Source organism: Ictidomys tridecemlineatus, chromosome 5, assembly GCF_052094955.1.
Source record: "Ictidomys tridecemlineatus isolate mIctTri1 chromosome 5, mIctTri1.hap1, whole genome shotgun sequence".
Lineage (NCBI taxonomy): Eukaryota > Metazoa > Chordata > Mammalia > Rodentia > Sciuridae > Ictidomys > Ictidomys tridecemlineatus.
The window spans coordinates 17159216-17179530 of NC_135481.1; the positions used below are offsets into that span (position 1 = coordinate 17159216).

General features: G+C 53.7%; 1 protein-coding gene across 12 annotated transcripts in view; it reads left to right on the forward strand.

The window, feature by feature from the left end:
• Positions 1–20315, forward strand: part of Megf11 (multiple EGF like domains 11) — a 322486-nt gene that overhangs the window by 64098 nt on the left and 238073 nt on the right. The window contains exon 1 of one of the 12 annotated variants that reach the window (XM_078049432.1): positions 17310–17421. The exons of the other annotated variants lie outside the window; for them this stretch is intronic. The gene's annotated coding sequence lies outside the window, so the exon portion shown is untranslated. Of the gene's footprint in view, positions 1–17309; positions 17422–20315 lie in introns of those variants that run through there. 12 annotated transcript variants of the gene reach the window in all.

A 20315-nucleotide genomic window follows, 5' to 3' on the forward strand; every position in this document is an offset into this window, starting at 1 on the left:
CTCCTCCTCTGACCTCCGACTCCATCTGCATTTCATCAAGACCCCCAGGTGGCCGGTGGGCACTGGGAAGCTAGGAAGCCCTGTCTGCAGCTGACGGGATCTCATCGAGTGCCTTTTCGTTCCTGGTGGGTGGACTTCAGGTGGGGGGAGTTGAGTTAATCACTCTGGACAGCTCATTGATCTGTCCTGGGCCTTTCTTTCATTTGGGGGCTTCTGAGTGTGTTTCTTCCTTCCTCCACCCTCGCTCCCTTAGGTGTCCACTCTAATGTGTTTAGAATATGTTCTAAAAGATGCATGCCTCATTGTAGAAGATGTAGTGTCATTCCGTGAGTGTGCGTTTTAAATTTACATACATTTTATTATGCTACAAATCTCCTTCCATTGCCAACTTTTCCCACTCAGCATTGTCTTGTGCTCCGACATATCACTCTGTGTCCAGAAGATGGCTTCTACAGGCTGGGTCCTCCACGATGTTCCCACCACCTGTTACTCCTCGGCTCCTGATGGCTCAGGGATGCCCAAGCTTGACTCCAGCGCCCCTTGACCACGGCTTCCTCCCTGGAGGCCAAACCCAAGTCGACATCCTTGTAAAAGACATGTCGGAGGCTAAATGACCCATGTCGCCTGCAGCTCTCTCTTGCTGTCACTTCTGTTCTAAGCGAAGATGGTGGCGAGTTGCAGGCCTCCAAACTGTCAGGCAGGAGATCTGAATAGTCGTGTTTTCCTTTGAGTTAAGTTTGCAGCTGACACGGAGGATGGTCTGAAATCCTTTGATAGTCAGAGTCCCTGAGTCCATCTCTTTCCCCCTGAGCTCATGAAATGCCTTCACTTCTGAAAAATTTTTCCTTGTGAATAATACACCAGCTGCTCTGGGGAGCCGAGGGTTGCGGCAGTTTGCAGGTCTGTTTAAAATCCCGATTCTGCAAACTCCTCAGAAGGGAGTGACAGTTCCTACGCCTGTGTAATCATTTATAGATCAGGTAATGATTTCCCTCTTGGCCCAATGACAGTTCTATTCTCCGGAGAGCTGGTCAGCTTGTCAAATAGTGCTGATGTTCCCGCTGGTGTGGGCTTGGGGGATCAAATGCTGTGGCTCTGTCTGCTCACTCCTGTACCCACAACCAGCTAGAAAAGTCACTTGCTTCAGAGGAACCTCAGGACTTGTGACAGGAGCTGGGGAACTGGCAGATTCTATTTGCCATGGTCCTGAGGTCTTGGAGAGGCCCCCCTGCCGCCCTTCCCATTCCATTTGCTGATTGTCTTTAGACAATCTGCCTTTTGGTGGAGGAGGCTGGGGAACATCAGGGGGTCCTCTGTGGGTAAGGGGCCACCCAGAGACTTTCCAGTGGAACTCAGCCACTGTTTAGGAGGTCACCCTGAACCAGGCTGTGCTGGATGGGTGGGGCTTAGGGTACCCGTCTGACTGGTTGACTGAGGACCTTCCTCTGGGAGAACTTCCCTCTGTGGAACTGCTCCTCACTGGGGGAAGCGGATCACTATGGGTGGATCCCAAAGGATGGGAGGTGGGATTCCCCAGACTGATGTGAATTGAGTTCTGCTCTCCGTTACCATGATGAGTGACAAGCAGGGACGGCACCCCTCCCCCAGCACTGGCCCTAAATAAAAGTCTTTAATTAAGAAAAATGGGTCTATGTCCATGGTTCCCAAGGGTGGTGCATGGGCCTCTGCTAGATGGTAGCCATGTTTTCACAGATGAGATTAGGAAAATGAGAACGATATGGTCGATTTCTCATGAAGCTAAACACATTCACTATTAAGGATTGTTCTTTATTCTAAGATGTCATCCCGTATCCTTAGTGTTCATGAAATTGGGATGATCATAGACATTACAGCCAGAAATAATGGAAGATGGCTTCAGAGGCTTTGTGTGGCTGAATAGAAAGTTGGCAAATTTCTTCTAGGTCTGCTCTGAGTGTGTTTCTGTTGTGTGTGAAAGTGTGCATATTTTTTTTTTGTCTGCAAACCTCTAAAGCCCGGGAACTCCATGTAATTCTGGAGTTAGACTTTGATTCTTAGCTTCTCTCCAAAATGAATATATAGTGCATTGTATCCAATTTGTAATGTTTCTTTGCTTCTAATAATAATGATTTTTGTTAAGATAAAAATCTTTCCTTTCACAATATCAGCAAACTCCACAAATTAGGTTAATTTAGCAAACATTTACATCGTAATGAATAGATTCATTGGAAATTGCATAAGTTAACATGTAAATGAGGAGCAGGCAGGAGGAATGCGGGAGTGGTCAGCTGAGGGTCATTGAGATGCAAGGGGCTCTTCTCCCGTGGCTGTGGGGGTCACAGCCAGGGCTACCAAGGAGGGGGCTAGGACCAGGCAGGTTCCCTGGCTTCCAGGGCACCCGCCTGGTTCCTCTGCTCTATTTAAATGGAGAGTCAGAGTGAGAACGTAATTAAATTGTGGCTGTAGAGCTCGACAACTTAACTAGAGCCCCCTCATGCTACACGCTCCAGAATTTAATTTTCCAAATAAACTCAGTGTGGCTTTGATGCCCAGGGAGGATCAATAGAATGGAAATTGCTAGCAGTTTCCCCTTAAGTGTTACAATGGACCACCGCTCTCCCAGGTCCCCCCACGCTCCTTTTTTTTTTTTTTTTTCTGCCAGAGAGCGCCTGGTATTCATTCCAGGCACATACTGTTTGAGGAAACAGAAAAAAATAAATGAATAAAAAAGGAAGCCATCGCCCTGCTCAGGAGGGGCATGACGCTGTCCTCCTGCAGTGAGATGGGGGCTCCAGGGTCACTGTGAAGAAGGAAAGCATCCACCCCACTCTGTGGGGCTTGGGGAGGGGGCTGTGTGTGGGATTGAGGTGTCCTGAGAAGGGACGTGGAGGGTCTTCACTTCACCAGGTCCCCAAGGAGGCCACTCAAGAAGGTGAACCAGACCTCAGGTCCTAAGGGTGCTGCTGCCTGAATGTCACTGTTTGCTCATCTGCTCTTGAATTTGGGAAATGTTCTAGTTCTTTCATATTCTCTCAGAACTGTGGGGCCAGAGAAGGTCCCTGTTAGCCCCGGCTGGCTTGTTCCTTTGGGGCTGCAATCGTAGAAGATGACTTACCCACGGTCTATCGGGAGGGTTTTTTTTTTTTTTGGTACTGGGGATTCAACTCAGGGCACTCAACCACTAAGCCACATTCCCAGTCCTATTTTGTATTTTATTTAGAGACAGGTTCCCACCGAGTTGCTTATGGCCTCACTAAATTGCTGAGGCTGACTTTGAACTTTCGATCCTCCTGCCTCAGCCTCCTGAGCTGCTGGGATTACAGTCCCGTGCCACTGCACCTGGCTCTATAGGGAGTTTTAATGTGGATTTTTCCACTATGGAGCTAAAGGGTCAAATGTCATGTTCTTTTATTTTTGGTCTTTTAAGGGAGATACCATGGAGCTTGTACAGATGGCAGGAAGAAAGGACTCTGGGGAGTGAGTCTCTTGGATCATAGCCCCTTGTTTCCCGGGAGAGCTTTGGGACCCCTTGCCTGCTCCACGGATGTATATGGGCTGGGGCAGACTGTTACTGGGCATGGCTGTGTGTGAGATGTTCCTGCATATGTTGGAGGGATGGGGATGGGACAGAGAAGAATGACGTTCGGTTCGTATCCTCAAGGAATTTATAGATTGGACAAGTAGCCACAGGCTTTCATGCGCAACAGGGTTGTATGAGTTCAGGAACCTGGAACTGGATTGAGTACAGTCTCCTTATCTTGCTAGGGGGAAACCGAGGCAGGGAGGCGGTTTTCTGCTGTCTCTCACACTGCTCTGCCTTCCAACCTGCTGTCCCGCTTGGCTAGAGCTGGCTCAGGGAGATGGTGGTGGCGCAGGGTGGGTGGAGATTCAGAATGGGGTGCTGCTGCTGGGGCTCCCGGAGCTTGCTCTGGGCTCTTCTGCTCCCTCCTCTCCTTGTGGAAGAGGTTCCAGTCACCAGCCCCCTAGAGCAGGGGCTGTGATGCTTCCTGGGGCTGACAGATTGACCCTGTTTGGAGATATCTGGAGAGTGAAAGTTCTGGAAAATTAATTAGTGGCAGTAGACATTGGCTACCCAGAGGCTGCGGGAATTTATGGGGTTTTTGTTTCCTTTTTGTCATGGAATAAGTTATCAGCATGTGTGTTGATTGATTTCCTGCTAAAAAAAAAAGAAAGAAAACATTCTCAGAGTTTGGAGTCCCTTGAAGCATTTTAATGAACTTCCTTCCTGAGTCACTTGTTCGCTTGGTGTCCTGTCCCCACTCAACCATCCTCCCTTCCTTCCGACTTCCAGCCCAGGGAAGTGGTTCTGAAGGGCCAGGACCCGAGAGGTGGGGCTGAAGCCAGGCCTCCTTAAGTTCTAATGCCCAGGGCACCTGCTTGCCTCCTGGATCCTGAGTTTGCTCTTCTGACCGCAGCGTCATTCACAGTCTGGGGGAGATCCAGAGGCAACATCCCGGAGATGCAGATGCAGAGTCCTCATGGATAGGAATGAAGTGAGCCTGCAGAGTCCTCCGCAGTCCAGGGTGGACAGACCCACATGGTGTTAACAGAAGAGCATGTTTGCACTGGAGGCTTCCTGCCCAGTGTTGACTGGGATGGCAGTGGGCAGGTGCTCAGTCCCCCCTTCTCTGGCTTGTTTGGTCCCAAAGGCAGGTCCTGTCCCCAGAGAAAAGCTCTCAGAAAGGTAGCTGAGTTGGGGACTGGGGCAGATACGGTGCCCTGTGCAGCTTTTGGAGGTGATGGTAGCTGCAGGGCCTCAGTGGAGGTGAAATTAAAAAAACAAAAACAAAACCAAAGCTGTTACTAATTTAAAATGTGACATTCCTCTTGTCCCACCCCCTGGAAACAGAGGAGAGGAATTATTGAATTTGTGACATAGGCGGAGAAAGATCACTGTGCATATTAAGCAAGGAGAAGAGTGATTGCTGAATACATGATGTAAGAGGAGATAGTCACCACAAAATTAAATACAAAAAAATTCAGCAGAAAATAATTATTGTCTATCCATTATGGGCTTGACATATGGTAAGTTCTTTACTTTTAAAAGCCTCCTGTAATTTCTAGATGACCCATTTAGCTGTCTGGCCCCCTCCCCCCATGCTCCTAAGCCATCAGAGAAGTTGTTTCTTTGGCTTTTAACTCCTTGGGGGAATGTTCCCAGTCTTAGATAGGAATGATCTTGGGGAAATGAGAACCCCAAAATGATCTCTGGGGTTTTCTGAGTTCCCATTGGTCATGTCAGCAGAAGTCCTCCCAATCCTGGGGCGCTTAAATGTTCTCTCTTTCTCCTCTCTCCCGCCCAAGCTGTAGCATCCTTGAAGGGAGAGAACAATCAGGGGACGATCAAATGGGAACGGGGGGCAGCTGGCCCAGGGATGGCCAGTGAACATTCTCACTGCTGGAAGATAATATCTGTGAGGACCTTCACCAGGTACCAGATGGTTGTTAGCTGGACTCCATCCTTCTCAGGTTCTGGGGGTGACTGAAGTGTCCAGGGTCATCTCTCAGGCAGACAGGAATTCCTACCCCATGGTCACTTGTGGCCAACCTTCATTCTAAAACCACCCAGGGTCCTCCCTAGAGCAGAGCACTGGAGAAAGTGGCCAACGGGAAGTACAACAGAAGGGAATTAGGGAAGCTAGAAGAAGCATCTTCCAAAAACAAAGCTTGGCTTCTAGACCAGCGCTGTCCAGGGGAAGTCCCGCCATGATGGAAACACTCTATGTCTGCACCGTCCAGTGCAGCAGCTGCCAGCCACAAGAGGCCACTGAGCACCTGAAGTGTGGCTGGTGTGACGGAGGAGCTGAGATTTGAGCTTTATTTATTTTGACCAATTTAGGTTTAAATAGTTATGGCTTAAAAGAGGGTGGCTTAGAGGGGGGCAGGGAGGCCGGGAGAGAGGAGGTATCTGCCAGGGCTTGGGGGCTTGCCTCCCTTGGGGGAGCTGTGCCAGTCCCTCAGAGCAGCTCCTGCTGGGGCCCAGGACTGGAGCTGGGCTGCGTTTCCTACTGTCACACCTGACATCTGGGATGTGTATTACTCTGTCGTGGTCATCTGGAGTACAGTACCAGGGTCTGAGGTCCCTGCTCTTCTTCTCCCTGGGAAAAAGCCAGAGTCACATTACACTGAGTGTCATTGTCACCTGACGCAGCCTTTCATTTTACAGAAAGACTCAGTGGCAGGTTTCCTGATCTTCCTTCCAGCGGTTTCCCGCACACCAGGCCCCGGTTCTCCAGGGTAGGCTTTCTCATGAGGAAGCTCTGGGAAGATGCCACATTCCTTTCTTGGAAGGGCTGGGCATGGGGCTGTTCCCAAAGGTCTAGAACAGAGCAGCTCCGTCCCTCCCTCCCTGAAACCTCTTCCTTGCTGGCCTCATCCTTCCCTTTGGGGAGTTGTTCTGGGTGACGGTTCCATCTCCCAAGTGGCCATGGAGAAAGGATTGCTGATGACTTTGGGGTTTGGGCCAAGTATCCATGGACTTGGCAGTTTCCCTGAGTCCCCAAATCCTATGGAGTCATTGAGCCTCAGCCAGAGCAAGGTGCCAAGAATAAACTCCAAAGCCCTGAGCAAATGATCCATCCCTGGGTGCCCTGGAGCCCGGGGAGAGGGTCCTGCCTCAGGGAGAGAGGGTGCATGGGAGCAGGTGTCTCAGGCCATAGCAGAGGGCCTGGTCAGCTTCTCGGAGGACTGTTCTAGAACAGAGGCCCCGGCCTCCGAGGGATGTTGCCTTGAGCAGCTGTGAAGGGCTGTTGACTTGTGGGAAATTGTCCCAAGGAGGTCTCTGCAGGAACTAGGGTGGGGGCTCCCCCAGGTCTGGTGGGAAGACCTTTGGGAACAGCTCTCAGGTTGTGAGTTGTCCCTGTGGGCCTCGCTGGTCTCACAGATGCAGGAGAAGCTTGAGTAGAAGTTCACTGACTAAATCAGCTTGTCATGAAAGTCTGTCCTAGACAGGGTGACTTTGGTAGAAATTAGGGCCCCGAATCTATTGTGGCCTAGGGCTTGGCATGTTCAAAAGGAGGTGTGCTGTTGCCTGAAGGGACAAATATAAAGTCTTTGGAAAAAGTGTCTCCAGGGGCTGGGGCTGTAGCTCAGTGGTAGAGCGCCTGCCTCACACGTGTGAGGCACTGAGTTCAATCCTCAGCACCACATAAAAATAAATAAATAAAGGCATTTTGTCCATCTACAACTTAAAAAAATAAAAAAGTGTCCCAGGCCACAGAGCAACTCCTGGGCAGATGGTCCAATATCTGGAAGGTGCCACACAGGGAGTATCTGAGGTGCCTTGCTGTTGCTATCTCATGGTACCTTGCACGTGCTCCTCCCAGGGTGGCCCATATAAAAAGGGATGTTTCTGTGGTTAGGCAGAGATGGAAAAATGATCCAGAAAAACAGGCTGATGAAATCTTGCCCCCCACCCCCTGCCTTTTTTTTTTTTTTTTTTCTTTTTGCTACCAGGGATTGAACCCAGGAGCAATTAACCATGAGCCACATCCTTAGCCTTTTTTTTTTTAATTAAAAAATTTTATTTTGAGATAGGGTCTCACTAAGTTGCTTAGGGCCTTGCTTAGTTGCTGAAGCTGGCCTTGAACTTGCAATCCTCCTGCCTCAGCTTCCTGAGCCACTGGAATTACAGACGTGCATCATCGTGCCCAGCTTGGTGAAAGCTTATTAGACAGAGAATAAAAGACCTGAGTTCTGGTGGCAGCCCTGCCATAAAGTGATTATGTGTTCTCTTTGAGCCTCAGTTTCCTTATCAGTCAAATGAGATGTGTGGTCTGGTGGGTTCCTACAGGAAACCGATAGCTGGGTAATTTGAGGGGGGGGGCGTTGAATACAGAGACAGTTTCCAAAGATTGGCAGAGTATGGGCTAAGCACCTGGGGTGGGTGATGTCGGGGCTGTTTCTAGTCCTAGACTGAAGGGATGGGGGAAGGGAGCATTAGGAGAAAGGGAGCCCAGAGAGGACCGTGCAACAGACACCCCAACCTGTGATCACCTGCTGCTGGGGTTCCCTGGCGGTTGAACACAACCAGGAGCAGGGGACAGGTTGCTTATCAATTTTGTCCACCCAGGTCTGCCTCCCAGGTCCCAGAGCATGCTGCACAGAGAGGGAGGAAAGAGCAGTGTCCAGCCCTCAAGGCTGTGGGCCTGGTGGCCTTCCGGCTCTGGGACAGACTGTGAGAGACAAGCAGGGGCAGGCGCGGGCGTTTGTTGACTCTGCTGGTGTCTTGGGCATGGGCTCTGCCACCCGAGCCCCCATGCCTGCCTAGTCCGAGGTGGCAGTCACTGCGGAGCCAACTCCTGACTCCAGCCCAGCCCTGGAGGAGGCGGAGGGCCATCTCCCTTGCTGCGCCATCCGCTGCCACCATCCGTCACTCTGCCAGCCGCGTGAAGTAATGATAGATTAGTGCACATTAGGCCTCCGTCCTGCAGGTCTGGAAGCGGGGGCTTTACCAATCAGTGTGGGGCGCAGCAGCGCGAGGGGAGCCGGCTCTGCGCAGGGAGCTGGAGGCTCCGGGAATTAATAAGCACTCGGAGACGGCGGGGATATTGAACTCATTCCTTAAATCAATCCTTAACCAAGAAGGATGAGGGAATGAAATTTTGGACAATTAGTGGGTAATGACGACCTTGTGAGGAGAGGTATTGATGAAGGGTGCAGCTGGGAGGGGCGCGCAGCTGGCGGGGGGCGGGGGGGGGGATTGGGAGGGAGCTCCCAAGGCGGGTCCCCGGGTTGGACAGGTGGACTCTCCCCAGACCACGGTGGGCGGGGCTGGGGTCTCTCGCACTGGGCTTGGGGGCAGTGGCGGCAGGGCGGTCTCCATATGGTCTTCCTATTGGGTTAGGAAAAGATGGGGTAGAGAGAGCTGGAGACCCGGGCGGGGTGACCCAGAACCCAGTGCTGTCCCCCTGCTCCCTGTCATCTTTTCCGGGGACCCCCATGCTGGAGAAGCACTTGGCACAGCACTTGGCAATGGGGTGTTAGGGACTCTGCTTCCCAGATGAGCCCCAGCCCCATTTCGGGGGAAGGCGCCTGCAGTCCTTTCGACTGGGCGTCCCAGGATGCGCATGGCCAGGGGCTCCTTATCCCATCTCAGTTCGGGCAGGGCCTCCTCATACCAGCCTCAGGGCCTCCCTGGCCTGGCCTCTGCCCTGACTGCTGTGGTCACTGTGGCTCCACAGCAGAAGCAGAGCCTGTGCTCTGGAGGGACGCTCTTTAGTGACTTCCTCAAACAGAGCCTGAAACAAAGATTCAGGACCCGGGACTTACTCTTGGGTGTTTGTCAAGAAAAAAGTCTGAAAGGGAGGGAGGGAAGCAGGCAGGGAAGGAGGGAGGGAAGAGCAAGGGTGTGGCCTCACGGCACGTCCAGCCTTGGCCTGTCCCACAGGCAGAGGGCCCTGCAGCCAGACCAACCTCAGAGTGGCCCTCCGGGTGAGCCAGCCTCGTGTGCCAGTCAGTCCTTGCCCGAGAGCTGTCAGGAGGGGATCTTATGGCCTCTGGACAGGGGTCTGTCCTCAGTGGTGCCCAGTGCTTGGGAGGGGACCATGAGAGTGGGGATGGCAGCCTACCTCACAGCAAGTGGGGAAGTGTCTGTCCACCACCATTTCAGACCCCTGTGGCCACACCCCTCACCCTATAAAGAAGGACAATGATAAGAACTCCATGCATCAGACACATGTCACAAGCTTTCCAATTCCCTTAATAGGAAAGCTTTGATCTCCATCTTCCAGGCAGGGAGCTGAAGCTCAGAGAGGCCCAGTAGTGTGCCCAGAGACCACGCAGCAGTCAGCGCAGCACTGGGACGGTGACCTTACAGCCACTGAGCTCACACGGCCACCCTGTGGGCTTTCCCTGGGTGCGCTCTTCACCAAGGAAGAAGTGGTCCTATACGGAGCTCATTACTAGTGTCTTGCGCACACTTCTCCCAGCTTAGGCCATCTCCTCTGCAAAATGCAAAGTGCCCAGATGAGCTCTCCTCACAGGCAGGCCGAGGGGGTCCAGAGGAAGACTCCGGCTCCTCACCCTTCCACTCCACCTGCCCCATCCCTATTGTCACCTTCCCAGTTCTTGTCCCGGACTCATCCTTTCCTCGTGACTCTAGGGGAGAAGCCACCCTGTCTTTAATGCAGCCTTTTAGGTAGAAGATGAACGAAAGGAGCCACATTTAATTTAAAATGACAAGTTCAGTTTCTTTCTGGATTTTTTTTTTTTTTTGGCAGACAATCCCTTAGTAAATTACATCTGACAACACAAAATAAATCGTGCCCATGATTTATGCTTTCTGTGGATTTGTGGAGCCCAGCTCCGGGGGTGGTAGGATGAGGGAGCTTTGGGGGGGACTGGCTCATTGCAAACGCTGACTGCGTGTGGCTTCCTCGTGTGCTGCAGGAAGCCACCCGTCCTGCTCCTGCCTGTCCTGCTCCAGCTCTGGGTGAGGTGGGAAGGTCCAGGGAACCAGGCAGCCTCCCCCCAACGACGCAGGGTCAGGATGGAGCTCTTCTGGTCTTGGAGGTCCTCTTCTCAAGGGTTAACCAGGAAAAGTCCAATGAAACCAAACAGGCCAGGGAAGCTTCAGATAAGGAACCAAGGACGTGGCTTCTTTGAACGTTTTCCCAAAGGAGATGTCAGTGTTCGCTGAGACGGCCAGAATTTACTTTAGCTATTACTATGGATGAATAATTATGGGCAAGCCAGGGAGAACCGTGGGTTCACAGCAGGTTAATTGGGAATAATGGGTTTCATTCCAAACCATGAGAAATGATATTTCAAAGAGAGAGAGAGAGAGGCTCTGCTCTCTCGCCTGGGTGCCAGAGCGTCCTTTCCTCACACACTTGGCTCTGCTGGTCCTGACCAAGCTCTGGAGCCCAGACATCTGGGCCTGAGTCTTTGTTAGGCAGAAGGTGGGGGATCGGGGACAGAAGCCAGAGGGACCAGGTGGCTCCTTTGATGGCTTCCTCTTCCTGAAGTCAGGGTAGGCAGCCTAGCGGATGTTCACCGAGTGCCTGAGATGGGCGTAGACCTCGCACGGGACAGGGCAGTGGGGACTGGGCACCTCCGTGAGACCAGTGAACAGAAGAGGAGACAGGTGGTGGGGACAGGCACTGACAGATTGTTGCAGTGCCACAGAAACACAATGCCAGCCACAAATGTGAGTCACATAGGCCATTTGAAATTTTCTAGTAGGGACATTAAAAAGGGAGATAGAAACAGGTGACATTAATTTGCAGATGTCTTATTTAGGCATTGTATCCAAAATATTCTGTTATCATTTTGACACGTAATCAATATAAAAATCATGAAGGAGATGTGGTTTCCTATAGCCCGTCTCGGTTTGGACGAGCTGCATTTCGAGTGCTCCTAAGCACGTGTGGCCAGTGACTCCCGGAGCAAACGGGGCAGGAGCAGATTGTTTCTGATCTCACACCCACACACGGCCGTGAACAGCAGGCAGGCCTGGCAGCCGGCCTGGGCCTGGAGAGGGTCAGAGCAACGTGAGCTGCAGCCTGCAGGCGAGGCAGCTGATGCCCAGGCAGGCAAACAGCTTAAGGGAAAAGCATTCTCAGCAGAGGGAATGGCCTGTGCAAACCTGCGTGGGGGCTGGCGGACGGAGGAGCGTGGGCCGGGCTGCTGTGAGCAGGAGGGGAGGCTGCTCACGGAGCCTGGGAGGCAACCTGAGGGTTTTGTTCTCAAAGGAGGAGCTGGAAGCAGGGATGATGGGGTCAGGTGTGGGGTGTCTGGAGCTCGCTCTGGCTGCGGGGAGGAGCCTGGCTTGGAGGGAGGCAGGAGCCCCATCAGCTGGCCTGGTAGCTTGCTGCCTGTCCAGGGGGCTGCAGAGGGCAAAGCTGCCTCCCCAAAGGCTGTGGCACCCTTCACCCCACCCCACAGACAGGCAAGAGTCGCCAGCCTGTTTGTGGGGTGGGGTGTTTTCAGCAGACCAGCGCAGCTGGCCCTGCCTAGAAGTTAGGGCCCTAGACAGGCAGTGCGGCTTCTGTCTGTCCAGCCATGTGACCTGTCAGAGCCCTTGTTCCGTGGACCTTATTTAACTGTAAAAATGAAATGGGGGGAAAGGTGAGTAGACTGAGAGTCTCTGGAACCATCGGCGAGGATCCCCTGGGGTTGTTCTGGGGCACAACTCCTGGCTGGTGCTGGGTTGGACGGTTCCATGCCCCGGCTTTCCTGCAGCTCGGGGAAGTTTCTTGTCTTGCTCAGGATCACGGGGACTTGGGGTGGTGGAAGTTGGGATTCAAACCCACATCTGCCAGATGCCCAGGCTGGCCCCTGTGCCGCTCCACCCCGTTTGGTTTGTTTCTCTCAGTAACTAAGACCCCAATTCTTGAAAAATGACGACTCTTGAAAATATCCCTTCTAAGGGGAAGGGAAGGCACTGAGGTGGCTGCAGCTTGAGAAGACGAGCCTGCCGCGCTCTCCGGGAGGCCCCCAGCGGGTCGGAGGCTTCCTGCAGCCAGAGCTTGCTGTGGCCTCTTGGCCTTCCTGTCCCCCAGACCCTTCTCCAGTGGGCACAGCTGTGGGCGACTACTGTCACCTGCCTGGAACTGGCAAACAGATGGCCGTGGGTTCCTGGGCCAGTTCCAGTTTCAAACGTTCTCGCTGGTTGTCAGACAAATGTACTGCTTTTTAGCTCAGGAATTATGGAGCACCTTCTGTATGGCCATAAATTCTGTCAGCTCCCCAGGGTTCTGTCTTAGGAAGGGGCGGCCCCTAGAGAGGCAGGGCTTTTAAAGACGGCAAAGAACTAGGGTTGGGGTCTGAGTGGACCCTGGACGGGTCATCTATTGAAGAAGGTGTCCTCTGGCCCAAACTCCACAAGGCCCATAGGACACGTACCAGACCGGTTTGTCCTCATCTTACAGGAGAGAAAAATAAGGCCCAGCCAGAGAGTCATGCGCTTGCTCAGGCCCTTGGAAAGTCAGAGATGGAGCTAGAACTTGAGCCTGGGTCACCTAACTCTGGCTTTAATGTTGTCTCCACCACCTTGTCCTCAGGAAGAAGGACTTCTGATGGGATCCAGCAGAGCCGCCATGTCCAGCTGGCTCCTCCTCTCTCTCCCTTGTCCCCCACTGACATCCTGGAATTCAAACTATGGCACAAACTCTTCTGGAGTATGACACAGCTGCTCCCCCGGCGCAGGCAGGAGGATTTATAGGTGAGGAGCAGCAGATGGATCTTCACTCTGCTCCAGTGGTCAGGCCGCCTCTGATTGATGCCCCGCGCAGCGCGTGGCCGGGACGGCTCCTTTTTACGGGCTCCGCCCGCCTTCCCATAACTCAGGAGGAAGGCTGTAAATCCTCCGGGTGGCGGAGCCATCTTCCATTAGGACGGCCACCTGGCCTCCTGGCAGTCCCTCTGGCCAGCTCCAAGAGTGAACGTCCAGGCAGCTGTGAGCTGAGGGGACGGGCCCAGGACAGGGAGCCAGGAGATGCGGTCACTCAGAAGCTCCAGCCTGGAAAGGGCCCGTGCGGTCCCCTGGGCCTGCGCATTCCCTTTGCTGACAGGGAGCTCTGTGCCGGCCGCCAGGCCCTCTATGGGGAGCTTCTTCTGTCCATCAAGCTGGAATCCATCTTCCCAGAGTTTCCATTGTATTTCTTCTCCTTGGGGTCAAATAGAAGGATCCCAAAGATAGACTCATGGATCTGTTTAACTTCTCCGCTCTCCTCGAATCCCAGCTCCTTTAATCCCCGCCCCAGCAGACAAATCCCCTGTACCTGGAGAGACTCATTAAAGAGGCTCCCTGGAAGGCAGCCTGGGTGGGAGGCAGAGGCTCGGGCTCCTGCTCCATCCCCCTCCCGCTGGGCCCTTCCTGAGGAGCTGAGACCTGAGACTGCATGACGGGTTATGGGGTTGGGTGACTTCAGAGGTTTGCAGGGGTCGCTTTGGCTATACACAGTGTTTCCCTTGTGTGACTTTTGGATTTAACCTGAGAAGTAATTCAATGACATTTCTTTTTTCCCCATTTCTTTCCTTTTTTGAAAAAAAAATATTGCCTTTCCTCTTGAGGTATAACTCATAAGTAGCAAAGTGTACGATTCTTAAATATATAGCTCCATGAATTTTTACAAATGGGTTCAACGTAGGACCCGCACTCAGATCAAGATACATTTTTATTACCCTAGAAGGTGGCTCACGCCCTTTGCTGGTCAGTGCCTACTGCACACCCAGAGAACTCTCAGGTTTTGCATCTATCATTGTATATTACTTTCACCTGTTTCTTTTTCTTTTCCATACTGGGGATTGAAACCAGTATGTGCTAGGGCAAGTGTTCCATCGCTGAGCTACATTCTAGGCCTAATTCAGCCTGCTCTTGAGCCACATATAAATGGAGTCACACAGCAAACAGTCTTCTGAGTCTGGCTTCTTGCACTCAGCATCCTTTTACCATGCTGTACAGTATTCCTAAGCAATGCTGCACTATTTTGGAACCATTTTCAGGCATGCAGCTGAGCGGCAGCAAGCACCTCCCCACCATCCGGATGTTCTCTTTTAAAGTGTTGTCTGGTTGTCCCAGCCCCTCTTTGGTCTCAGCTGGAGCCTTGCTTCTCAGGGTGGCTGTCCTGACCCCTGTCTTGGCTTCCTCCCACATGTGGACTTATCACAGTGTTTCCATCTTTTCCATGTGGCGGTGGCCAGTCGTGAGTGGGTCACGCATGGGATCCGCTAAGTGGGTTTCAACTCACTTTAGATTGAAAAATAGAAAGCTTTAGTTGCCTCCTACCTAGTAAAGGTCAGTTGCCACAGAGGTTGGGAAGGAGGCTCTGTAGAGCTTTGCATCCTGTAAAATGTATGTATTTGTCCCCAGTGGGTCACGTGCAGCGACTTCTTACCGCGGTACTTGGCACAAGGTTCCAGGTGGCTGCAGTGTGATTGCAGGCAAATGGGTGCTGTGTTCCAACACCAGCTGTGACCGGCACAGGAGTGGCCCTAAGACAATGAATGTGTCCCTGGAGAGCTGGCTCCGGCCCCATCCCAGGGCTCCTCGCCTGGCCTTGCTCCCCAGGCGGACTCCGGCCTGCCCTATCCCTCTGACTGAGCTGTGGCCTGCAGCCGCAGCCCTGGGCCCTGCACCCTCCTCTCTTCAAGCCCACGCACTGGGCCCCGGGCGGAGGCTGCGGCTGGCTTTGCCCCTAGCGCTTGCTGGCCGGGCTCCTCCTGCAGGGCTCCTCCCCACGGCGTCCCTCCCCACCGGGCTGTGCTGTTGATGTGTCAGACCCAAAGCATAGCCCTGTCCATTTATCCCTGCCACCTCTTATCTTCGCCCTGTCAGCCAGCGGCTCGGCCTGTCAGGACCTTTTGAGATCTTCATCGGATCCTGTCGCACTGCATGTTCCTCAAGCATCTCCTGGGCCGGCCGGGCTGTTTCCAAGAGGGAGCGTCTCCCCTGGGCTGTGCCGTCCCATCGGCACTGGGGCCTGCCCACCCGTGCCCTGACCTGCAGGGCTCGGCCCTCCTCCTGGCTGCGGTAGCACCCGTCCTGCGAGCGCCATCAGAGCATTTCAAGTAGCGGCTTCTCTCAGTCTGGTCTTCCAGATCCCTCCTCCGGCTTCGTGCTGTCATGGCACCCATCGCCGCATGACACATCTGCCACTTATTTATTTTCTTGTTCGCCTCTTTGTCCCCACTAAGTGTATCTGGAACAGAAGTACCGTGTGTCCCCTCACTGACCAGAACAGAGCCTCACATAGACCAGGCACTCAACAGATGCTTGTTGAATGAATGAATGACTTTAGAAATAAGTCGGCCTGATCCACATGCATTTTGTCTCAGCATAGAATTTAGTTCTGAGCAAACAAAAGAAACCCACCAACTATTTAAACAGATGGGGATATTTATTTCTCACATAGTAAGATTTCTGGAGGTTGCATGATGCTGATGAAGTGGGTCCACAGTGTCATCAAGGACGTAGGCATGTTTTCTTGTGGTGGTGGTTGCCTCATGGTCCCAAGGTGGCTGCTGTGAACATGTATCACATTCGTGTTCTAAGCAGAAAGTGGTGAGAGAGGAAGGACTTTTCCTTAGTAGCCTTTGTCCTTTCATTAAGGAGATAACGCCTTCCCGTAGTGACTTCTCCCTACATTTCCTCACTAGATCAGGGACAAAGCCGACCTCACACCAATCACTACTCAAGGGAGATGAGATTACCAGGCTTAATTCATCCTTTGGGGCTGGTATGTCTCCTGAGGCAGCAGGGCTCCATCTATCATGTTGCCAATTGGAGTTCCATCAGCAAAGAGAAAGCGGGAGAGGGAACGGCTGCCACGAGGAATACTGAAGTCTTCCGGGGGTCTCTTGGGCTCTCTCTGCATTCTCCTGGCGTGGAAGAAGTGCTTCTGTCTGACTGGCCCCGTGCGCAGCGAGCCCGCGGCAGGGCCTGGGAGCTCTGCACCTGCCTCCAGCCTCCCTCCTCTAGCCCTCTCAGGATCCAGCCTGCTGGGAGGTCCTGGTGACCTTCCTGCTGGGCTCCACTACATCTCCCCAGCACCCGCATTTCCCAGAAGGCCCCAGGAGGGCACCATGACGCTGACACTGAGGCCCGGGCCCTGCCTGCGGGCCGGAGTAGGTGCCATCGTGACCCCTCTGGGCTCCTGAGCATGTCTGAGTCTTGCCCCACCCATCCTCCCAGGTGCCTCGAAGTCACTGAGTATTGGGGTCGTGGGGGGCCGTGGGCTGCCTTGTGTGGAGGGGTAGCCACTGCTATGGGCCAGGTCAGAGCCGAGTACCTGAGAGGACCCCCTCTGACTCCAGCCCCAGGCCTCACCCTGCAGAGGGGCCATTCATTCCCGGGGCCTTGGTCTTGCCCTGGGGCTCTTGGGCGCCGGCCTGGGGAGTGAGGGGGGATCCAGTGTTTCAGGATGGGCACAAGGACGCCAGCACCTCCCGACACCAGCCAGCGAGCACAAGACGGGACTCTGGTGTGGTGAGAGTCTCCCAGGGCCTGGTCCTTGCGGGCTGGGACCTCATGCTTTCCTGGCTCCCTGCTTTTTACCATGGTCTCCTGCTACCTGAGGGTGGGAGGGTGGAGCCAGCCCTGAAGGAGTGATTCCCTGTCACTGGAGAGGTTCAAGCAGAGACGCTGTGGCCACTGGGCTGGGCACCGCAGGGCGGGTTCTCATGCCTGGGCAGAGAGGCTCTTCATTGTACTAAGAGCACCAGGCCTTTGGTCCCGTGGTCTGAATTCTTCTCCTGAGGACTTGGAGAAAATCTCTCAAATCCTTTGAGTTTCACTTTTCTCCCCTGGAATGTGGAGGCGGCGACCATGTGAGAGGAATAAGGTTTGACACCAAAGGACAGCGTGGTCATGAAAAAATGTCATACAGCCGACAGAATCCAGGCCCACGGAAGGTCCTAAGGAGATCCAGGCTCAAAGCGAAACACCCTCCCCATTCAGGCCGAGGTGTAAACACCAGTGTAAGTGTTGTCCCTTGGAGAGCCACAGGAGGCCGGTCAGGGTGGCCTGAAAACCTGGAGTTGAGAAGCTACCCGTGGCAGACTCGGGGGTACTTAAGTCAAGCTTGGAGGCTGGTTGTCTGGCGGTTTTAAAATGTGGGTTTATGTGGGCGCTATGGAAACAGGCCAGGGTGGGGGGCTTTCAGATACACAAAGACAAAGGAAGTCGTTGAGGGTCAGTTATTTTTCTGCTAGGTCCCTTGTGAAAACCTGTGAGGCCTGTGCTTCCCAAGCCTGGCTCTGTGACAGGGTCCTGGAGAGATCTTCACACACCCCTGCTTCCTGGGCCCCTTCCCTGGAGAGTGCCCCGTCAGCAGGGCTGTGGGTGGGGGTGGGGGGCGGGATCCTACATCCCTCCCCCCAGGAACCCTGGGGGCTTCTGATGTGCAGCCAGGTTTGGGACCCAGATCCCAGGTGGGGTTCAAAGGGCTGCCTATGCCCAATGCAAGCAGCGGCTGCCAGAACCTGGCACCCCCAGCACTGGTCCCAGCCCGAGGCGCAGAGTGGGCAGGTTCTGTGCTGAGGCTGGGTCCAGATGGTCCCATCTGGCAGGAAGGAGGGCCGTGAGTCCGTGAATCCTGCCTTTAGAAAAGGAGAATTTTTAAATGGTTGACTCCTGTTCAACCAAACTGCTTTAGTGTTCCGCGCGAAGCTTCTGACTACTGATTGCACAGCACAGAGGGGAAAACCCGTGGGTGACTCCAACTCGAGACTCCCCTAACAGCTGTTCTAGTTAAGGAGATGAAGATGACACAGGGCTCAAAAGTGACATTTTTAATGTTTAGTACCTTTCCAGCAATGTACTTACCAAAAAGGGATTTTTTTTTTTTACTCAGGGGTGCTCAATCACTGAGCCACATCCCCAGCCCTTTTTTATACTTTGTTTTGAGACAGGATCTCACTGAATTGCTTAGGCTCTCACTACATTGCTGAGGCTGGCTTTGAACTCGTGATCCTCTTGCCCCAGCCTCCCGAGCCGCTGGTATTACAGGTGTGCGCCACCGTGCCTGGCTTCAAAAAGGGATCTTTGGAATCTGCAGCCATAATGTTTCCAGCCCATTTGCACTTGGTTCACGCAGCCACTGTTATCAGACAAACAGGTGTGTCCCACCTAAGGAACAGAACTTCAAGGGGCAACAGCAGGAGGCGCATCGGTGGATTAATTTAAAATAAATCCCTGTTCTCGTGTTCCGGTCACACCTCGGATGGGCGCATGTGGGCGACCTCATGCTCTTCTTTCATTTAAAATAAAAAAAAAAAAAATCAACCTTACACACACCACATTTTGCAGCAAAACTTTAACCTTCCCTTTAGAAATCAGCCCCAAAGGTCAGAGCTGTGCTCCTGTAGATTTCCTGGGCTCAGCTGGGAGCTGATTGAGGCAGCTGGCCCTGGTCGTCGGCTTTGTCACAGGCGACTCTATGCAGTCTTTGTTACTCGCTTCGCTGTGTATTATAAATATATTTATCTTCCTCCGTCAGGCGTCTGCAGGGCAGGTGCCAGGGTACTGGCAGTCCAGCTTAAGTGCCTCAAACAATGTCCTGTCTTGGTGACATTATTGCAGGAGATGGAGACAAAGATGGCAGGAGAGTCTGGGCCAGGTTGCTGCTGTGGGCAGCGGGCAGCCATGTTGTTAGGGCTAGAGAAGATGCCTGGTGCAAAGCCTGGCATGTACCAGTGCCCCCACTGCCACCTAGCAGTTGACTTCCTGTAGGACCAGTGACAGGGTTGGTGCCACCCAGTCCAAGTGGTGGGATCTTGTGGCTGCTGTGGCCTGGGGCGTGTGAGGTGACGTGACGGCTCAGGACAGTGCGCCTGCTCACCTACTCTAATGACACAGAGTTGATTTTTTTTTCTCATTAAAGTTTTAATGCCACGCTGCCAGCTATGACCAGGAGAGTGGCCGTGCTGGCCCCTGGTGGCAGGGAGGGAGGCTGGCCTCCTTCGCCCCTAGAGAGGCCGTGTATGACCCGGGGGCCATCGTCTGTGTGTGGAGTGTTCTGATCCAGGAGCTGTCAGTTTCCAGCATGTCCTTAGTCCCCGTCATTCCCCTCTAACCTGGGAGCCCAGCGTTGGCCTGTTTCTGTAGCTGGAGAGTCGTGAGGCTCCGGGTCCCCAGGGGTCGGGCCAGGCTGGGAGCACAGCCTGCCCAGGAGAGGCGGTGAAGAGGGACAGACCTGAGGCATGGGCCTCCTTCTGGACGTGTCTGATGAGTGGCTTCCAGGCCTCCTGGGAGGGGACGGAGCTGGGGCCTGAGGCTTTCTGAGGGAGCTGGCCAGACAAGCTGGGCCAGGGGTCCCTCGTCTTGGGCAGAGGTTATGGTGAGCTCACCAGTCTAGGGGACTTTAATTTCCCGTTTGAGTAAATATCTGGGTTAACAAAAACAGAGGGGACTGGAAGGGGACAGGGACAACAGGGTGCCCAGCCGTGGAAGCCAGAAGACTCCAAACAGGGACCTTGATGCAGGGAGGCCTCTTCTTGGGGGCTGGGCCCTGCCTTGGCCTGCCTTGGCCTGGCACAGCACAGGGCCACCATTGGACCCCCGCTGTGTCCGTCTCCAAGGGAAGGCCTGTTGTGTCCAGGTGAGGCTCCACAGAGGGGACACGGGGGCCAGTGATGCAACATGGTGCTTATGTGACCCCCCTCAGAGGCTATGCCCATGAGAAGGGACCGATGTTTAATTGTAGACATTCGGTGGAGCCCAGCAGGACTTCTGTGTGGCAGGCTGCTGGGGGACATGAGAACTGGCCAGGTGCGAGGGTCCCAGCAGCAGAGGGCTCTGAGCCCAGGCAGGGGCCGCCCCAGGACTGCTGTGACAGGACCCGTGTGCTGGGCAGGAAGTTGGCTCAGGGAAC